A 22,435-nucleotide genomic window follows, 5' to 3' on the forward strand; every position below is an offset into this window, starting at 1 on the left:
ATGTGCTCTTCTTGATTTCTGAACTAAGTGCTTGTCTAGCTCAAGTGTAACAAGCGTAAATGCAAAATTTACTGTTAATTACATAATTATTACATGGTTATTACAGTTCAGTTGTGATCATGTGCGCTAATCTTGCTTTCTGAACTGAGTGCTTTTCTAGCACAAATGTAACAAGCATAAAACTTTGCAATAGCAAAATTTACTGGTAATTACATCATTATTACATAGTTATTACAGTTCAGTTGTGGTCAGGTATGAAATAAAAAGTAAATGGACTTGCTCATTATGTACTAAATGAACCAGGCCCTTTTTGTTGGAATGTGGGGTAATCAACCCAAAAAATAAAAATAAAAAAATAAGCAATGAATTACAAGGGATTTGTCCAAATGGCAAATGCAACGCAGTATTTGGCTAGTGGATAGCATCAATTCTGAGGTTCAGGGTTCAAATCTCAGCTCTGGCTGCATGTGTTCCCATGTTTAAAAACATGCTGGAAAATGTCCATCATAAATCGAAGATTGATGAGTAACACGCACTCGGCAATCGTCCACCACTTGGCTTATTAAGCCCCGACATCTTCCTTTGTGAGGATTATTATTATGATGATGATGCAACATGTTTTCATTTGACTGAAGATGACAACTTAATCACGCCGCGATTCTTGCAATTGGCTCAGGAGGAATGGCGGCACATGTACACACTCCGGCAACATCATCCGTTCAAATCCACCTGCCAGTACTTCAGCTCACTCTTGATTATTTGCAGTTTGGCCGACAAGCGGCGAAACACTCTGAAAACACAATAACGCAGGCAGTTAATTCAAATTTTTAATAGAACGCTCCTTCTGCATTTGTCCCTGAAATAGGCCCACTCTCTTCACCGCCGACCGAGAGGCAATTTAGTGCGCTTTGTGTATTAAAAACTTGACTTTATTTTTTTTTTACAACTTCTTTTTATGAGTTAGCAGTCAAGGTGCTTAAACTTAATGATGATAGCTTGTTTGGCACAGTGTGAAGGTAACAATATGTCTACCTGCACCTTCATGACTCACTGACTGGTTTTACAAAAACACACCTTAAACAAAAATGCGTCTTCTTACACAGATACGATCTTTTTGTTAAAATGCAGTCAAATAGAATAAGGAACTACAGTTTTTTGATTCAACTATATTAATTTAATTCAATACAAACAAAATACAGTAATGACAAACATTTTAACTCATTCACTGCCATTGACGACTACAGACGTCAAAAATTCATGTGAACTATTTATTAGTTTAACAATTTTTTTTTCATTTAATTTTTTTATGAAAACCTATATATTTTTTTATTGTACAATGATAACAGATATACAATTATCATGCAATTAATTATGATTAAACGGCCATTATTTGTAATATTTTTTTTAATTAGGCCCGTCAGGCGATTATTTTTTTAAAATTGTAATTAACGATTAATCACAAATTTTACATCTGTTCTAAATTTACAATAAAAAAATGTTTCTAGGTTTTCATACTCTTGTTAGCAAAAGTGGAATTTTTTTTAAACTAATAGAAATAGTTGAAATGAGTTTTGGACGTCTATTGCCGTCAAAGGCAGTGACTGAGTTAACGGAAAGAAAAAAAAGTAAAACAAAATGTATTTATATTTATTTAATATAATTAGATACGATGAAGAGCTATTCACTCCTGAAAACTACAACCACAAATTTACAATTAAGTAAAAAAATTAAATAAATAAATACTATACATCCATCCATCCAATTTCATTATTAATTAGTGATATGTATTTATTACAAATACAATTAATTATAATATATACTGTGTATGTGTTCATGACATTTAAATGAAAAATATATACATTACAAATATTATCATTATTTTGGTAGAAAATGTATTTGATAAAAATGGAAAAAATATAAATGACAGATATCATAATTGTTTGACAAATGAATTCAATTCAAATGTAAAAAATAAAGCCCAAACTTTTTATTTATTTATTTATTTGTTTGTTTGTTTATTTATTTATCTAAGTATTTATTTTGGTGAAAGTAAAAAACGTCCAATATTGGATCTCATTATATGCTAAAATATTGTGGCCACTCATGTTACCAGTCTCTGTCAGTACTGTACATTTTAAAGAATGCTAATTAAGATGAATAGATATTCCATTTTATAATGACTGTCTCATTATTTTGGTAGGAAATTAATTTGAAAAAAATATATAAATTACAGATTAAATGTGGGGGGGGGGGGGTGAATTCAGTTAAATTGTAAAAAAAAGAAGCCAGAACTATTTATTTATTTTGGTGAAAGTAAAATTGTTGCTTAAACCTCCAATATTGAATCTCATTATATGCTAAAATATTGTGGCCACTCCTGTTACCACCAGTACATTTTAATGAATGCTAATTAAGATGAATAGATATTCCATTTTATAACTAGACTAAGTGCAATTTCTGGAGAAATTGCATGGGAATGCTGGAAGCTGAATGCTAATAGCTGAATGCTAAGATGAATTCTAATAAAGGAAATTGAAAGATACATTATATGAAAATTACACATTTTTAACTGCAGTTCATGGTGTACCCCGCCTACTGCCTGAAGCCAGCTGGGATAGGCTCCAGCACCCCTGCGACCCTAGTTCGGGAATATGCAGTTATGAAGATGGATGGATGGATGGATAAATGACTAATAAAATAAAAATAATAATAAAAAATCCGAATAACATATCAAGAATTCTATTATGTAATCAGGAACCCTAATGATTTCAGCTAAAGTGATTGAGGTCAAGCCATGAACAGGTCATTGTCATCTCTTCCTGTTTTGAATAAATAAATAAAAAATTAAGACTGTTGATTTTTAAGGTATGCTCAATTTAAAAAAAAGAAGCTTGTTGTCGAGAATGATTTGATTGTGAGTGATATATAACCCAAACCATAAGCACTTTGGATTAAAATGTTGTATCAATTCTTCTTGGTCATACGTCTGCCACCGAGAGCTTTTATCATTTTTGCACCGGTACCCTTGAATATTCTGGCTGTTGCGCGTAGGGCGCCATTACCGCTTGATCCCAACGACGAGGCCATGTTTGTTTTTCTCTCCAGAGTTTGTTTACTGCAAAATTTGTCAAAAACGCTGTCAGGCAGGTGCCAGGAAGGACGACTGATGTTTGGCTTTGAGAGTTCTCGCTAAATTAAATATCCTTTCAAAAAAGTTTCGCCCTCATCTAACTGGCTGAGCACCAATAGAGCCTTTAAAAAAAAAAAACATTCTTCAGTCTGAGTGCAGAACTGAAGGTCAGGCAATAATGCGGCTTGTGTTTGTTTGTTTGTTGTACCACAATGCCATCCTGTGGTAAAACTCAACCATGCCTCAGACAACAGCCATTTGTCTACTAGAACTACAGCTAATTTACTCGATTAAATAAGCAAATAAATAAATAAGCAAATAAATAAATAAATAAATAAATAAATAAATATTCTATAAAAAAAATTAATTTCTGTGGTCAAAATCTGAGATTCTATTTTCAAGCCATATTGCCCAGCCCTACATAATATCTTGAAAATATTTAAACGTGTTGCATTACTTTTTGCATTACATTTCAATTACATGAACCCCCTCCCCTGTACCTAATATCCTATTTAAATACATCCGAGACGTGTTTATTTTTAGCTAACAAATTATCATGTGATAATATACATGAATAATTACGGCCAAAGATACAGTTTATTAATTGAACCTACAGGTGTCGCTTTCTGTAGGCGTAAAAAGCAGGATGGAAGAGGTTTCGATATTCAATAATCCTCAGCAAAAAAAAAACTAAGATAAGCTTAAATACTTTCTGTTTTCCTTCTTCTCTTTTCAAATTTACAATGTGAAACAACAATAGTGTGCTGCCATGCAGTGGTTGATATTGGAATTACAGCCATAATAAATAGGCATGACAGATCAACTGTATTATTTTTTTAAATTGGCGAATTATTTTTTTAAATTAGCGAAATACCAGGATGACATCTTGTGGCATTTATGAGCAATTATAAAATTTCACGCAGTCGTCAATTATCGTGGATTTTCATGGGTTGTATGCCATTTAGTAGGGGTGTGCCAAAAAATCGTACGATTCAGTATGATTCAGAATCTATTTTAAATTTCCCTAAATCAATTTTATTTAAATTATTTTATACTGTCTTGCCTTTGTCTGTGTGTGTAGCGCTGTTCATGTTGTACCCAATTTGGCCACTTAGGGGCAGTGTGGTTCCACACGGTCTAATACAATGTTAAGTTGAAGCCACATTAGAGAGTAGAAGGAAAAAGTCACGATCAAGTTATTCTAATAAAAGTTGTTTTTTTTCCAGTGTGGAGCCGTTTTTTTGAGTGATAAAAGTGCCGCAAGTAGCGCGCTAATTAGCATTAGCAAGTAAGACTGGAGTAGATCATTACAATTCCTTGCACATCTATAAATTGAAGCAAAAATCATTGTCAATCAAATCATTTTGAATCAAAAATAGTTCTTAATCAAAAATTGATTCTGAATCGAATCGCAGACCCAAAAATCGGAATCGAATCGTGAGACATTCAAAGATTCCCACCCCTACCATTTACGTTGTATTCACAGATGGCACATAAGAAGACACCAAAGGTGAATCTGTAACACACAGTTTCCATAATTTAGCATCAAATTAAGCAGCAGAGACAAAATCTTAAAAGTGCATTTTTCAATTACAACCAGAAATGGCCAAAATGGCTGCTTCAATCTATAATAGAAGGCTTTCACATTTTTTGTGTCTACTCGTGACCGTTTCATGTTGCGTGAAAACTTTAGAAAAATGGGCACAACTGAGCGGCCTACTGATGCGCTACTCGCGTATTTGTCCTTGACTTGGCAAACACAAGTGAGGAATGCGACCCATCGTGCACGGCCACGCAAACAGTGACTCCGGATTAATGAGTCGGAACAAAATCATTAAAATGTAAACAGTGGCAGTTGGTTGACGGCCATTAGGGAGCCTACCTGTGAGACAAGTAGCGCTAATTAACCCCAATAAGTGACCCGGGACCCAATGAAACGCCAATCAACTCCACTGGAGTGGGAGTGCTGCAATCAAAGTGCGGCTTAACTCTCAACTCCCGTGCTCAGTCAAAGTAAAGTCACACACATTAGTCTATAATAAAAAATAATGAAAACAAAAAAGTGATGCTGTTTTGGAAGCACATTAAACCTCCAACGTGGGGGTTACATTCCAGACCACCCTTGCAATATATCTACGACATTGAAATACTCTAAACTGAAGGCATGTTTTTTATGGCATTTACAGATAGCAAATCCAACTTTTCCAAACTAACAAACTTATCATCTCACAATATACATCAATAATCATGCCAAAAGATGCACATTATAAAATGGATCTACCGTCGTCTCTTTCTTTAGTCTTAAAAAATAGGATTACAGCGGATAACATTCAATAATTTTCAAAATTTATTGAATGTTATCCGCTGTACTAGGCCGTGTTGAATTACAGTATTTCCGGTTTCGTTCTTCTTTCAAGTTTACAACGTCTCAAACTAAATAATCATGCCTCCATCTAGTGGTCTAAAGTGGAGTTACAATGCACCAAATATACATGAGAGTTAGACCAAAATAGCGACTTAAAAAAAAAAAGTGAAATAGTGGGACTGCTGACCTGGAAAATGCAATAGAGTGGGGTTTACTGTATAACTACAATTTTAAAACATCACCAACACCTAGTAGCCTACTTTATAGAACTAATTACTTTGCTGGACATACCAGGAAAAATGATAGCATCCATTCCATTTTCATTGTTCGCAAATGTGTATTTTTATTTACTTGCAATTGACTTATATTTGTTTTATAAATTAATTTTTGTTTTGTATTTTAGTCTACATGCTGAAGTGTTTTGTGTACTGCGCATGTCATGAGCGCAAAAGAGAGAGAGGTGCCTCGTTCGTTGGAGGAGAGAGTAAAAAATAAAGAGAGAAGTGCTTGAATGCTCTCTATTAAATCTTTTTTTTTTAATGGATAGAAAGAGAAAGACACAAAGAAGAGCAGTGAAGATTGATTTTAAAATGTAATATGAGAAAATGTCGTCCCTGACAAGATTCATTTGAGGATTCATTTCCTGTGGAAAAAAGAATTGTATTTTCCCTTTTAACCACTAGAGGACAGAATAAGCCTGGACATTAAAAAAAATCATGAGCACCCATCATGAGGCTCATCATAAATCAGTACTGTTCATAATACTACCAACTAGCATTTAAGTAGCACTTCTTGCACATATATATTTAGAACATGTCCTGTACAGGTGTTAAAACTTTTATGAACTGATTCTCTCCATTTCCACGATTTTTCTGTGGGATACTTTCCCCTAAATTGTGCAAGCAATGTGTTTGACTGCAGGAGTTTCAGTTCCTAACAAGCTAGCCTCACACATTCCCTGACACAGCAAGAGTTCAACTCCTTCACAACATCGCATTATTCTAGTTCAGCTGCACGAGGAAAAACAAATTGAGACCTCCATGCAAAAGCAGACTACGGACTATCCCTCCAATCGCATTTCACACAAAGCTTGCTTTGAATGTTTTTAACTTCACCACGATTCCCGAGGCGAGGAGTGAGCTTACTCACAATTCACTTGTCATACTAAAAAATAACAAAAAGTATTTTATCAATGTTAAACTTCAACATTTCTAGCAGACATATCGTGGGCAAAACAGAGCTGCTTGCATTGCATTTTTTTTGTTTTAAAGAAGGCGCCATCACACTGCCAGGCCAAATTTGTGGACGACTCAAGCCCACTGGTCCAATTAATTGAATGTATGCATCTATTTATGTCAGTCATAAACTTAGCTCACATGAAAGGGCGCAAGTGTTAAAAGTCACAAGAAGCAAGCTGAGATCCCTGTTGGCTGACAGTAACTCACGCCAAGTAAATGTTGGCACAAGATGACAAACATGTCAAAGCGGCACAGCATTCACAGGCAGTCACTTGCATCTTTGTCATCTGCGCCACACATTTCTTGTGATAAGACAGATGTCAAATGTAGTGAGTGAGTGAGTGAGTGAGTGAGTGAGTGAGTGAGTGAGTGAGTGAGTGAGTGAGTGAGTGAGTGAGTGAGTGAGTGAGTGAGTGAGTGAGTGAGTGAGTGAGTGAGTGAGTGAGTGAGTGAGTGAGTGAGTGAGTGAGTGAGTGAGTGAGTGAGTGAGTGAGTGAGTGAGTGAGTGAAGGGCATTGCCCTCGAAAGAGCATCAGGACAAAGAGATCAGAACCTATTCCGCCATTCCGGAGTTCAAAGCAAACACGGCGAAGCAGCATTTAGCTGTTAAGCTGCATGCAAATGAAATAAGCGGCCAATATAAATGAAGTCAGTAAATGTAAATGCTTTAAAATACAGGTTAAAAACTGCTCTTTTCCTCATACCGATAACTCAGGTCTTTAAGAGCATTTTTTTAAATTATGCTATCCAAAATATTGTCCTTTTATTAATTTTAGGAAGCTACTTTTAATTGAACTGTCTTTCACACGAGAAAAGGGAGAGAGAGGGGGAGAGAGAGAGAGAGAAAGGGAAAGATGAAAGGAAAAAAGAAAAAAGAGATAAAAAAGGAAAAAGGAGAGAGAGAAAAGAAAGAAGAAAAATAAAAATAAAAAAGAGATAAAAAAGGAAAAGAGAGCGAGAGAGAGAAAGGAAAAAAGAAAGGAAAAAAGAGAGAAAAGGGAAAAGAGAGAAAAAGAGAGCAAAGGGAAAAAGAAAGAAAAAAGAAAGAAAAAAGAAAGGAAAAAGTAGAAAGTGATAAAAAAAAGGAAGAGAGAGAGAGAGAAAAGGAAAAAAGAAAGAAGAAAGGAAAAAAGAAAGAGATTAAAAAAGGAAGTAGTGAGAGAGAGTAAGGGAAAAAGAAAGAAAAAGAAAAAAATGTAAGAAAAATATAAAAGAGATTAAAAAGGAAAAGAGAGAGGAAGAGAGAGAGGGAGAGAGAGAGAGAGAAAGGGAAAGGGAAAAAATAAAGAAGAAAGAAGAAAAAGGGAAGAGAGAGAGAAAGAGGGAGAGAGAGAGAGAGAGAGAGAGAGAGAGAGAGAGAGAGAGAGAGAGAGAGAGAGAATGCGTGTGTGTGTGCTCATCTGTAATATTGCAGTTTGTATTGCTAAATCTAGAGAAGTGAGGCCACGGGCAGTAAAATGAATGAAAGGCCAGCTAGGAAAAGATAATCCAAAGAGGGCCAGGGGTGCACACAGAAGGCAGATATATACGGTCCAGTATAGACACCGCGTCGGGAAATGGTCCATTTGGAGGAAGACCCGAGTCACAAAACCAGTGACCTTCAGTCCGTTCAAATAATCTCAAATACCCTGCAGACAGAAGTCGATGAAGCTAAAAGAGAAGAAGAAAAAAAAAGAAGACATTTTCAAATTCTCTCCTTTCTCACACAAAACCCATCCGATGTCACGTCTTCCCCATCATATGTTCCTTTAACAATATTTCGCCGCAACACATGTTAAATCTGCCAAGCTGAACACGATCAATAAGTCAACATTCGTGTTTGAAACCTCCAGGATCCCAAGAGGCCGGCGAAGATTGCCCATCAACTACTCTTTGCTTTCACCTCTGCTATGGAAGTTATTTAATGAGAACGCCTTTGCCACAAGAGATGGCCCAAGGTAAACAAAAAAAAAGGAAGAAAAAAATAGCTGAGCTGATATTTTTTTAAAGGCGAGGGGTAACATTGACGAGTCTCTAATGCATTCCGAGGGGATTGTTGACTCAGCTGAGGGATAAAAGAGCCTTACCTTGAAAGTATTGCGTCCCCCCTCACTAAATTTGGTCACGTTGATGGAATCCAAAAAAGTGTGTTTGTGTGGGACGTACAAGAAAGGCATTTGAGGTTTATAGTATTTTTACAAGCTGACAACAGTAGAAAACTATATTGGAGAAAGGACACATTTTTATTGTTGACTCTGGAGCAGAGCATAAAAAAATCAGAGCTACAAAAGTGTTCAAATCAACTTTTGCATTGATGAGAAAATAACAGAAAATGTTGGAAAGGACTCTAAATTCCTTCTAAACGAAAACAAACAAAATATGTATTCTGAACAGAAGAAAATAACAGGAGTTGCATCCAATTTTTAACAATAAAAAAAAGGTCATTAGCAACAAAATTAGTGACTTGGGTCAGTCCACACTTGTGTGTGCCGTTATCATAAATGATTGACCAAAGTAAAGTGTTGAAAACGGTTTGCTCTGAAAATGGTTGAGCAAAACCAATGCTGTTTTGGGGATTTTGGAGGAACAAGGTTTTGGCCTGACGTTAGCGATATTGCATATTCTTCTGTATGACCGAACAGTAATAACCGAAATAAACACATTTAAAATTACCCAGAAAAGCTAAAGTATGAAATAAATTGACAAATAGGAAAACATACATTTTTGTTATAACTATATTTAGCTTTATAAATATGAAATGTAGCTTCAGTTGGTTTTTTTCCAAAAGCCCTCTCGTTGTTATTTCACAATAATGTTTTTTTTTTTCAATTTTAGATTTAGTTGTTTCATTATTTTTTGTTAGTTATAATAACCTTGGTCAAGACTTGAAATGAATATGCCAATTTAGCAAGTTTGTTGCTAAAAAAAAATTTCTTCAAATAACGGATTATGGAGCAAGAACATTGTGTGGTGTTTTTTGAGTCTTCTGCAAAATCACACTACAAATGAATGATATTGTCAAGCAGACGCGTATTTAGCCCATAGCTCCCGCATCAGTATAGAATAGATATATTTTTACTGTTATTTTTAACAAGCTAGAAATGTATATGTGTAATATATATATATATAAACCATCGAGTTTAAAAGTAATATTAAAACAACAAAAATACAGTACACCCCTCATTTGATTGAAAATGGTTTGATCCACCTTGACCCCTCCCACCTGTGCTTTTGCTTACAAGCGCTGACAAGCACTCGCGTGACGCGTCGTCCACCTCGAGTCCAGTCACAGGGTACGTCTGTCTAGTTGAGTGAAAGTTTTCCTTACTTTTTACCAGGACATGTGAAAAGTTTCTTACTTTCTACCACTCAACACCAACACATTATTTTCATTACTAGTCTGCTTTTTTTTGCTCCCCAATCATGTTACTACTTGTTAATGAGGGAAATAAGTGTTAATATTAATGTCTCTATTGTGCTGCTAATGGCTATCTTACTAACGTGTGTGGGTGCGTTTGTGAGTGTATATCTGTACAGAAAAAAAGTCGCCTCATGGAGTAAGTTACTTAACTTTAAACTTCTAACATGTCAACTTGACACTCAAAATACTGTATCAGGGTGAACTTGTCAGTTAATTTAAATTGCATTCTACAACCAAATAGGTGTGTGTCCCTCCATTTTATGTCAGCGTAATACAGGAAAAAGACAAATAAATCTTGTCTTGAACAGTTTAGCATTTAAAGAAACAAGTTAAACCGGCACTGAGTTCGCTGTTGGACTTCCCGCTCCCTGATTTTCACTCCTACAGCGACCCCCCCACATCGTCTTTTTACTTTGTCTCATTTCTTTTGATTTCCTCCGTCAGACCTACCCCCCCCCCCCCCCCCCCACTTCTCATCAAACAGGATGCCTGCAAATAGAGTGGTCTGCCTTCTGGTGAATGGAGTGTCAGAATATGAGCGGAGAGGTGAGAACGCACTGAATAAAAAATGAAACTAACGCATATTAATTGAAAAAACCTATGAGTCATTTCAGTCTCGCAATAGAAGAAGCCATTATGGAGCAATGACGTTGTCGGCTATTGCGTCAGCCATGGCCATTTTGTTTTGCTTTTTAGAGTCTACATAAATAAAATGGCTTCAAGTCGAAGCAACATTTCAAACAAGTCAAAGAAAAAGAAAGAAAAAGTCAAACAAGCAGCGTTGTGCAAATCTTAAGACTTTTTGCTACTTTTTTGCGAAGAGGGTAGAGATTTCTGCAGCGTCTTTCAAGGGACCCAAGGATGCTTAAGAATAAATAACACAAGGTGTTAATTAAAATGTTGTGCACGTTAGAGGAGGAACAGCAGCGTGATGGACGATTCTAGTTGTGAGACATACATTTTTCACCACTGACCATTTCATGCTTCATTAGTTACTTTAATCTATGATTACTCAATTTTATTAATGTACATTACAAATGATGAACTTTGCCCCCCCCCCCCCCCTATAAATCAGCAACGATACATAAAGTAACAAATTGGGCGAACGCAGTAAGGGTGCGACAGGCAGGTGAGGCTTCTTGTGCGATTGATGTCGGAGAAAGTAGGGTGGTAAACTTCTCAACAGAGGTAGAAAATCTAGTTCCATAAAGTAAAACCCTGCCGCAGTTTGGCTTTAGCCCCTGGTGCTAGATAGCAGGTAAATGCTATTAAGCTAGCTAACTAGCACCTGAGGTTAAAGCCAAACTGTGGCAGGGTTTTTACTTTCTGGACCTGGATTTGCCAACTCTGCTTCTCACGATGATGCAAAGAAAGGTCTGCATTGTCATTTGTATTTAGTTATTTTATTTTGTGCAGCATGGTGAATGAGTGGTTAGCAAGTGTTAGCTGGGAAAAGCCTCTAGCTACTCTGTGACCCTCGCTTGTAAAATTACATTTAATATATTCACTTCATCAAAATTGTTTGGAAATGATCTCAACTTGACTTCGGGTGAGTTGGTGAAACATTTACCACTATATTATGGTGCATGCTGCCAGGGTTATCAATCGTACGAGCGGCGAGGATCAGCCAATGAGGCAGAAAACCGATAGAAGGTAAACCCGGAGAATATGGATCTGCAAAATTAGACTCAATGGGGTCAGAAGGGAAAATCTCTTGCCAATACCGTAGATGCTCCATTTGTCAAGTCCCCGAGGAGGGGGACAAAGAACATGAGCTATTAGTGCAACATTGAGTCGACCATTAAAGCAGCATGCAGGCTGCTGACATGCTTAAAGCGCAAGTTAGCCTCATCTAGTGCGTTGGACTCCAGAGAGCCCAGAGGGTGGCATCATCAATATGTAAATGTTTGTAAATCACTAATAGCCTTGCTACATGCGCTGCTTGTGTACATGGTAACACGGGTTTGAAGTGCACAGCATTTGATACATAACCTTCTCGGTATTGATTGTACGGCCATCATTGGCATGGTTTAAAGACGCTTATTAAATGGGGCAACTTTGGGGAACAGCATTTATATAGTGTATTTGCTTAAATAGTCTACACTTATGAATCATTTTTGAAAATAATAATAATAATTGTCAGGTACATTGCTCATTCGAATAAATAAACGCTGCATCTCAGATAGATGTCAACATTATTTGATATGTAAAACATATCATATATAATAATAATAATAACAAATAAATACATAAATGCTGGGTGCATCATCAGTTTGAATAAATAAACACCGCATCTCAAATAGAAGCCGAGGCGTTAAACGGCTTTTAGCATCTGTAAAGCTAGAGCGCAAAGCATTATTGTAAAAATAATGCCTAATGCCTAATAAATATCACAAAAAGGTGCCAGCTTTTATTGATGCCATGCCTCAAATAATTGGAGGTGTTTTTTGTTTGAAGAAATGAATGTCTTACATTTAATAGATGCTGCTCCTAAGACTTCAGGCATCTAAAAAGCTGAAGTATTTATATAATATATTATTATATATAATAATAAATAATGTGATGCACATTAATGATTTGCTGGGTGTGGCATATATTTGAATAAATAATAGATGTCATTCTATTTGAATAAGTAGATGCCATACCTCAGATTGAAACCTGTGTGAAGGCTGTGGGTGTCTGTGAAGATATCGTTTACAGTGGAGTACTGGTAACAGACAAAACATAAGTGAATATTCTTAAAAAAATAAATAATAATAAAAGCCTATTCCGCAATAGATGCCACACCTCATTTAATGGGATACTTGACTCATTGAGCCATTTTCAGCAGTAAAAAGTTAATATTTTGTCCAGAATGAATTCGATAACTTCATTATTTTTAACTTTACAAAATTAATAACACATTTCTGACTTATTGCAGCATATTACTTATTATAAAACATTTTCATGGTAGCTGATCTAACCACATAAAAGAGAAGATTAGCATAAAAAGTACATAGCATCTGGTGAATGCGCATTTCAAGTCTCCAATTTTTGTTTTTATTTCCAGTACATGCTGTCGTACTATTTGCGCACCCTTGAGCTTGTCTGTTGTTCAGCTACCGACACCAGTTTGCTGATTCTGGCTATAGTGGAAAAATGTGACACTGCCAGTAGACTGAAGAGTGGGGAAAGTGCTTTCATAAGGGCCATGCCATCTGCTCGAGCCTATTCTGCAGCCATTTGGAAAAAAAGTTTGGAAACTATCTGGCGAAACACAAAGAATGTGTGTATCCTAATTAAAATAATCTAGTCATACGCAAAAAACACCACAAGGCCTCATTTATCAAGACACGATAATTAAAGCTGATGTCTAAACATGCAAACGCCAGCATGACTTGAGACTTTGAACGTGACCTGTTTCCTGCTACTGCTCTAAAGTAATCAACCACCGAGTCAAAATGTTACTTATAACAAACACAAATATAGATGGATGGATGGATAGATAGAGAGATAGAGAGATAGAAAGATAATTTAGCTAGCTAGATAGATAGATATTTAGCTTTAGCTAGCTAGCTGGATGGATGGGATGGATGGATAGATTTAGAGATAGAGATAGAAAGATAATTTAGCTAGCTAGCTAGCTAGATATTTAGATAGATAGATATTTAGCTATAGATAGATAGATAGATAGATAGATAGATAGATAGATAGATAGATAGATAGATAGATAGATAGATAGATAGATAGATAGATAGATAGATAGATAGATAGATAGATAGATAGATAGATAGATAGATAGATAGATAGATAAAACGTGCTCACATCAAGTCAACCCCTTGTTTTCAATTTAGCAGTGTAACATTTCAAATCAGTCCACCAATCCTGCCTATTTAACCCCCTTGCCCTGGGCGATAAAACGTTAATAACCATGTTTGCTTTGCAAAACGCCAGCCAATCCCCCATGCTTTAATTAAATAGATTGGTCACCTCATTGGTTATCAGTGACAGCGCATAAAAACAGCCAATTCCCAAAGCGGCAGAAGTTGAAAGGAACTATAAGCGATGTGTACTGCGTATTCCTAGGAGACATGCCGGCACTTATTACACTGGCGTCGCAATCAAACATTCATAACGTCAGCAAACATACACCCTGAGGGATAGCATGCACTCTAATCGCCGTGCATTTTAATTAAGTACTTGGCAATTAACGCCACAATGGAAATGAGCTTGGATAATCGCCTTACCCTCTGGTAATATAGTAAACAAATATCTGGCAGGGGATTTACATGCAAGAGACCTGTCATAGATGTGGCATATCATGGCTTCGGCAAGCTTGATTTGGAACATCCATCTATCCATTTGGTATAATTTGTCCAAATTAGGATCAAACAGGACTAGTAGCCAGTTACAGGGGAAGTCAACCTTGTTTATTTTTTTGCACAATATGTTATATGTGACCTTACTAGTCTAAAAATAACATTCTGTTTAATATGAGCTATGGAGCAAAATCCAGCCGTTTTTATCCATCTCAGGAGGCGGCCATTTTGTCACTTGCTGTCAACCATTACTACTATATAGTTAGCTAGGTTCTCTCCCCCCAAAATGAGTTCGCAAACGGTTTTATTTTGAAATATGCCGGATCTACCTTGTTGCCGACGCTCGACTTCCTGTCCGGCTCGTGTAATTTCTTCAGCTTCATGAAAATCTGCAAGCGTTCCGCTTGCGGCGTCCGGAAAAAAATAGAACGCTTGCGAAAACCTTCCGCAGCGCCGCATCGCTTCCGCACGACATATGCACCGCACTGCAGCTGTTGTGAATTGACACGCAGATTCGAATGCTTTCTATTCCAGTCAGTGTGAATTGGGCGTAAGAGATCAACCAGGGCCATGTTGCAAAAAGCTCTTTTCCCCACTGCTTTAAACAGATTTGTAAATAATGATGAAACGTAGCTATATTCTAATGCTAATTGCTGCAAAACAGGAACAGATAGAAATATAGTTTTTATCCTGATGACAAAAGAGATTCAAATTTTTTTTGGGGTGGGTTCCATGTTTTTATACCAATAGAACACAATATTGCGTGGGCCTTGCAAAATCAGTCAAAATTCATTCAAACAGCCGGGAGCAAAGGGGGTTGCTTCAGTGAAAATGGCTAGAAGTGAATGAGTTAACTACACAAATTGCAAATAAATACAAATATGATGATACCCAGCTACATCTTACATCAAATGTAAACTAACAACAAAAGGCCCCTTGAAAGTTTCTAGTCGATCGTTGCTCGGTAGAGGGAACAAGACACGTTTACTAATCGACCATCTAATTCATCGACCACCATTTTGATAATCAATTCATCATTTAGAGACATTGTTTAACTTAAACGGGTTCCCTGATTTGTCAATCCTGTCCTTAAGGTCCACTGCTGGAAAAGTGGACAAGCCTGTTGGATACTTGGGGAGCAGCTGGTCTGCAGGTTGCTTTATTGTCCAAGTGGTCTTTTATGTGGATAGTTTAGAGAGGTTCGAGAAGACACTAACGTAGGGCAAAACCCTCTTTCTAGCTATAAAAAATGTAGCACGGGCTAGCAAATGTCCACCACTATAACTCAGGCTCATATTGAATTATTTTTCATGTGACATAAAGACAAATGCTTGTGGAGATAGAGGAGGGGTGGGGGGAAACAAGGAGACCTCCTACCTAGCTGCTCCGACCGGCCTCCTCCAGTGTGCTTTGCTCAGCAGTGTGGAAATGAGGAATGATGGGTGTTACAGTTGCCCAACTACTCTTTCCAAAGCGCCCTCTCTACAAAATGTGACACATTTTATAGATGATGTTTGTGGTGTATTAACTGTAGATGGCAGTGGGAGGGGGGAAAACATGTTGTTTTTTTTGTGTGTGTTTTTTTGCTGTTGTTGCCGAGGTTCCAGCTCAAATCCCGGCTGAGCCTTTCGGCTTGGTTTATAGATTTGTTACGGTTTCAGGGCATTTTTAGATGACATTCAGATGGTTACTTGAATCAAGTGGAAGGTTTATTGAAATGAAAAATATGTTTGGGGTTTATTTGTGCATATAGGTAATCACGTCATTAGATGCACCACAAGTTTGTGTTTGGTTGAGTACAGCAGTTCTAGATTAGTTCAGGATGGCAGAATTCACAGTTTTGGCACATTTGTTCAATCCATGTCCAACGGCATTTGGCAGCGCTGTGCGGCTGTAACGGCACATGTGCTCCCACAAAAATGGATTCTTATTTGCCATGCACACAGTATGTTCAATTTTGGCTTAGTTGGGCCAACAATATCTTCATAATAGTCCATTTCAAATTATGAACAACAGATCTTTTCAAAATGTATGAAGAGCATATATGACGTTAATAAATGGAGGATTAATCTGCAATCTAACCGCTGTGTGACTTTTGTCACCTATGTTTAGTACATGTGCTAATCATTTTGTTCATTACTGTTTTACTACAACCTCAGGACTGTTTCAAAATCCATTTTGAACATTCTTGCCACTGTGCCATAAAAATACACACATTTATGGCATGTATAGTTTCTGTTTTAGGATTCCAAACCATTATCACCATCTTGATGTTGACCACCTTGATTTAATACACATTGGTACTGTAAATCTAGAGCAATTATGTAGACACAGGTCAAATTTGACCTTGTTTAGCCTCGTGTGTGAACACATTTTATAGCACCTGTACAAAAGATTAAGTTTTAAAAATATATATATATTTCCATGTCTGTACATTTTGCATCATCAAATTTTACGTTTATTTTTATTTCTCTTAAAACAGGTCGCATTTAACGTGTTAGTGTCCGCTCCATGACAGAGTTTTTTATTTGTGTTTGACTTTTTGTCCTGCCGACCGAGAATCTATTTATTTATTTATTTATTTGCTTCACTGGAGCATTTGAATTCAAGCAATACTTATAAAACACCACTAATAACTAGGGTGGACAAATATATTTTTACTTACCGGTAATCTTATTATTGTGGTTGTAGTTTGCAGTTGGGTACAGCTCTTTATAGTATCTAATTGTTATATTAAATGAATATATTAATAAGAGGAATGGGCGAGTACCAATACCAGGTGTCAGTATCCGTCCGATACCTGGCTTTATTTCAAGGTATCGGTACTCGCAATGGCAACTGATATCAATATCGGCCACCCTCTTGTGGGACAGGAACTAGAAATGAGAAATTTCAAGTATAGAAAATTGCCATTAATTTCAGGCAATTTTAAGGGGAAATGTTATACTGCAATATAAAGAGCTTTCTTTTAAATTACCTGTCTTAAAAAAAACAAAAAACAATGGTGGCGTACGTCCAAATAATAATTCTACAAAATGTATTAACTGGAAAAGATTTTTGAAAAATGAATTTCAAATTAATAATATAGAGCAAACATGTCATGACAGTCGGGGTTCCTTTTAACACATCGGAGCACGTATCACACTTTGAATAATTGGAGCATATTTCGCAGCCATTCCTGGCAGATACTATTTTTCAGTTTATCATACAGTTTATCGTCAAAGCCTTTTGAATTCCCGTGTGCTGCCACCACAAGCGCAAATAAATGACAGACTCCCTTCAATCACAATTGAGATGACAAAGCCCTCGTTCTGCATTTCAAAACAATTCATAATTCATATCGACGTAAATAGGGAGAGAACGTGCTCTTGCGAAAAAAGAGGAAAGCATCTGCATGTGTTGATAAATAGATGCAGGCACTCCAAACGCCCTTTTTTAATTTGTAATCAGCTGCTGTTATTTGCAGAAAGGGACAGAGACGCCTTTGTGATGAGGTTGTCTTCTTGCCAATCATACTTTCTTTGAAATTAAAAGGCTCTGACTTTTTAAATACCCTGTAAGTGAATTCCGAGATTTGTATCTAAAAAATAAAATAGTTTTCAATAAGAAATATACAGTAACATTCTACAGTATTTTACTTTTTTTTTTTTAAACGTATACTATTAACCTGATGTAATTGCTGCAGCTGATAATGTAATCCAAGCTCAGCTCAGCTGCTTTGCATTGTACTTTATTGAAGGTGCGGCTGAATTACAAATCTCTCACCTCAGGTTCCGCCATTAATTGGCCTATCATACTGAGCAAATAATGACACCACCAATGTGTCCCTTATCTCGTGTCCTCTCCTTGGGCTTGATTGCGCTTCCAGGGTGATCCAATTTCAAAATGTAACCGACGATATCTCCGACGGGGACTTGTAACATGTCGACAGATCAACACAACCACTGCGTGCGCCCGCAGGCATCGTTTGACAAGGACGCCAAAGTGCGAGAGATGAGAAGACGCACGGGTCACGGTGAGGCCTAATTTAGCGGCATGCGTTTGAAGACGTGCAGCTGTAACCTTGACTCACACTAGCATGATGAGTAACAAAAACACTTTGCTTTTATCTTAATAATGTCTGTTTAGCTTAATGCTAACCAACAATGCAAAATGCCATAGACGGGCTGTCAAACAGCATCAATGTTGAAACACTTTAAGTTATTTAAACATGACAGTGAAGAAACACATAGACAGACAATATAATAGTACTCACATGCATATATATTTTTTTATCCTTTGTAAAAAAATTACTAACGTTACTGCAGCTAACTTAAGTTTTAAGTTCTTCTTTGTGTCTCACTGTTTGTCTTATACTCTCCCACATACCAGAAGGAGCAGCACAATGTCCATTGAACTTTTGGATTTTCTCATTATATTACATTGTTTATGTACACATATTTATTTATTTATTTTATATATTTATTTTATATTTATTTTGGCATATAGCATGTCATTTAGGGAACAATATGGTGGGCTGGGCAAAAGGCATTTTGCTGCCCATTGATTTTTTTTCTTTCTTTCTATGAACAAGGATGCCCACATTTGCACACCACTGTAATGAATACATTTTGTTTAACACATTTTAGGTAAAAACAAAAACAAACCCTGCTTGATTAATGCAAGAAATGTGTTAAATAATGCTAAATAATGATTTGGTTAAACTTTGGTTAGGCTGTGCGAAAGATGCTTGTGCCTCTTGAGTATATAAGAAGTGCAGCCCTAAAGCTGATCAATCTGCTAAAAGATCCTTGCAAAAGTTGGTTTAATTCTTCTCACTGTCACTCCGTTGTCAGTCATCGCACCGAATAAAGGTTGAGACATTTTATTGAGACGTGGGCGACTTTAACCATCCGTCCCGAAAACAAAACAAGGAGAAATGGAAGTGGGTGAGAAATGGAAGCAGTGAAATTGCACCGCACTGTTGGATGAAATCAAATCAATAGAAGCTTGCTGAGCTCATTTATTACATGTGATCAACCTACAGGATTTCTGATGGACAAATCCAGAACTGCAGGTCATATACAAAGTCACGCAGAGGAATCACACATGAGCAGATTGAGCGCCGAAGACTAATAGTAGTGTAGCTTTGTGGCGCATTGAGCTGTAGGCCAATTACAGCAGACGGGGAGGGATGTTGTGCATGATGACACAGACTAATGGGAGGAAGCAATGTAGCGCAGGTTTGCCAGCGTCATGCAAATATTTACCTTTCCACTTCACTGGAGCTCCGCCGATCTCATTTCCATCACAACAGCAGGCGAAGTGAAGGACAAAACGAAAAGTCCTTTACACACTCGTGGGTTTCTCATATAGAAAAACCCACTTACACTATACAACAACAACGTGGTGATGGCTCTACTTTATATTCTACTTGCAAGGCTTCAGGCAACAAATGGCTCCAAGTTGCGCCCGAGGCGGAGTTTATCAAAAGACACATCAGTCTATGCAAATGAGGCGCACAGACACATAAAGCAACACTTTGAATGAGGCATCAGTCGTCGGTTTGACGGGGCAGAGTTGAAAAAAAAAAACGCTTTTAACGGCCAAAACCTTAATGAAGACTTGAAAAATTCATGAAGGAGATTAACATTAAGGTTGGAGCTTCTCGCTGAGGTTAGCCCTCCTGTGTGCCCGCCTCTTCCTTCTGCCATCTTTCCACTTATTCATAGGGCCATGTGCATGTTTTTGACACTGTCAAAGAAAGCATTTGAACTTTTAAAAACTTTTAAAAACAGTCATAATCTGACAATTATGTGGAACGATGGTGGAGGGCAGGAGGACGTTGATAAACTGGCTCCAAAACAAACGGTTGAGTGTCAACAAGATTTTACAAATCAGAATTTGTCAAGGGGGGGGTGCCCAGTCCTGTCAAAGTCAGCAGTAGAGTAGGAGTGCCCAAACCTTGAAAAAAAAATAGAAGGAAGCAATTTATTATTATTATTATTATTATTATTTTAACATAATAACCACACTAAAAGCCCATCAGGCAATTACACATTACTGTATTTTGGAAAAACATCAAGGTGATGAGGCACCTAGTTTAGGGCTTTAAAAAAAAAAGGTTTTGGGGTTCTGCTATAATACATTTGTCAACAGTGACTTTATTGCTTCTATTATATTTTCTATAAAACATATTTTCTTACGATTGTGACACACACATTCAACTACCTACCGTGAAAAATACTCTGTTTATATTGAACCTAAGCATACTATGTTCAAGTGTGTGATGCCTAAAGTTGTCCGACATGCAACGTCTTGCCATTTCCATCCCTCATATTCTACGTGACATTCCGATATTTACGACCTAATATTTATCTTCTACCCAGAAACGGCGTTGATCTCCAATGCAAAGCGATTGAACGCCGCCTTCTAGAAGTATCTGTTAGCCATTTCAACACTTTACAAACCTGAATTTCATGTGAAAACCTGCGCAAGAGTCTCTTCCAAACATAACTGTTAAAAAATACATTTGACAAATATGTAATATGTCGGAAGCACCAGTTTAAGAACGTAAACATCCACAGCAGAGAATTAATTAACAAAAACTTACCTACACAGTAAATTCTATAGAGTAAATTTTACTCTAAACATATATATATATATATATATATATATATATATATATATATATATATATATATATATATATATATATAGTAATTCGAAGTCAATTTAGCATGGACAGATTTTAACTAAATACTACTAGTTTATTAAAAAAAAAAGAAAAAAGAAGTTACACAAGGGTTGAGGAACGAACTCACAACCTTCAGCTTGGGAGACTTGGGAGCCACTCTACCACCTGAGTTATGCCACTCCTACTGTTTGCATATATCCAAAAAGAAAACCTCAAAGTTACGATTCCAGCTGACACGAGCCATATACTAACACAAGAATACGTTGGATGAAGTTGACCCACCAATTTCTATCTTTGAAAGTAGTAGCAGAGCCTTGAAAGACAAAATGACACCTGTGTGTCAAGAAATTCCACAATGTTGGGACAGGGGAAGTGAGGTTGATAGTTATTGCTTCTTAACGTGTATTTCGGAAAATTGCGTCGCTGTATGAAAGAGCATAACAAAGCAGCAATATCCCGCCTTTGCTGGGATCATATAAAAGGATAAATCTAAGTTTAACTATTGGATGTCTTCACTAGCAAGTTTGGACATCGAAAGAAGCATGTTTTGCTTACTAAACAAAGACGTTCAATCTAAGTGATGAGAATATGGCTTGCAGCCATAACTTGAAGTGCTTCAAGCGGGCAGAGTGTTCACCCTCAATTGTTATGCTGCACAGGTCATGTGTTTTTTGACACACTCCATTCACTGTCACTTTGATTCCCATTGGAAAAGTGCTTTAAGGTTATTAGATGACCTAAGAATCTTGGCAAATAGGAGCAAAATGAAGTCCAGATATTTTCCATTTTGTGTGACAGCTATTATTTCCGCATTAGCATCTGTTCACTCTTTTGCCTTTCTCCTTTTACATCATGCCATTTTTTTCTGGAGCATTCTGGGGCCCCTCCAGAATCCAACGTGCCAATCTTTCACGGGATTTGAGGCTCAGAAGGTATTAGAGTGAAAAGTGTATTCAGCAAAAAATCATCAGGAATGGAAATATGTGGCACCAGCACTGTTCTAACACCACTTTAAGTGGAAGTCAACCTTAAACATTTCTTGACAATAATATGTTATATGTGACCTCACTAGTCTAAACATGACATTCTGATTGAAATAGAATTTGTGAAATATGAGTTATGAAGCAAAATCCAGTTATTTTTGTCCATCTCAGGGGGCGGCCATTTTGCCACTTGCTTTCAACGGAAGATGGCATCACAAGTCAGGTTTCCATCCAATTGTTTTGAACTTTTTAAGCGAATTTACTAAAAATGCGCAAAACGGACATGCAACTAATGCCCGTTTCCATCTGTTCTTCTTTTGCGAATATTGAGAGGGGACTCCGCCG

At 36.9% G+C, this 22,435-nt stretch overlaps 1 protein-coding gene across 1 annotated transcript in view; it reads left to right on the top strand.

The window, feature by feature from the left end:
• The first annotated feature begins 9,960 nt into the window (after window positions 1–9,960).
• Window positions 9,961–22,435, top strand: part of glra4a (glycine receptor, alpha 4a) — an 82,170-nt gene continuing 69,695 nt past the window's right edge. The window contains exons 1-2 of the mRNA XM_086084844.1: window positions 9,961–10,005; window positions 10,618–10,679. The gene's annotated coding sequence lies outside the window, so the exon portion shown is untranslated. The remainder of the gene's footprint in view (window positions 10,006–10,617; window positions 10,680–22,435) is intronic.

The sequence above is a fragment of the Leptonotus elevatus genome, chromosome 9, assembly GCF_054856555.1.
Source record: "Leptonotus elevatus isolate MCC_2025b chromosome 9, RoL_Lele_1.0, whole genome shotgun sequence".
Classification (NCBI taxonomy): domain Eukaryota; kingdom Metazoa; phylum Chordata; class Actinopteri; order Syngnathiformes; family Syngnathidae; genus Leptonotus; species Leptonotus elevatus.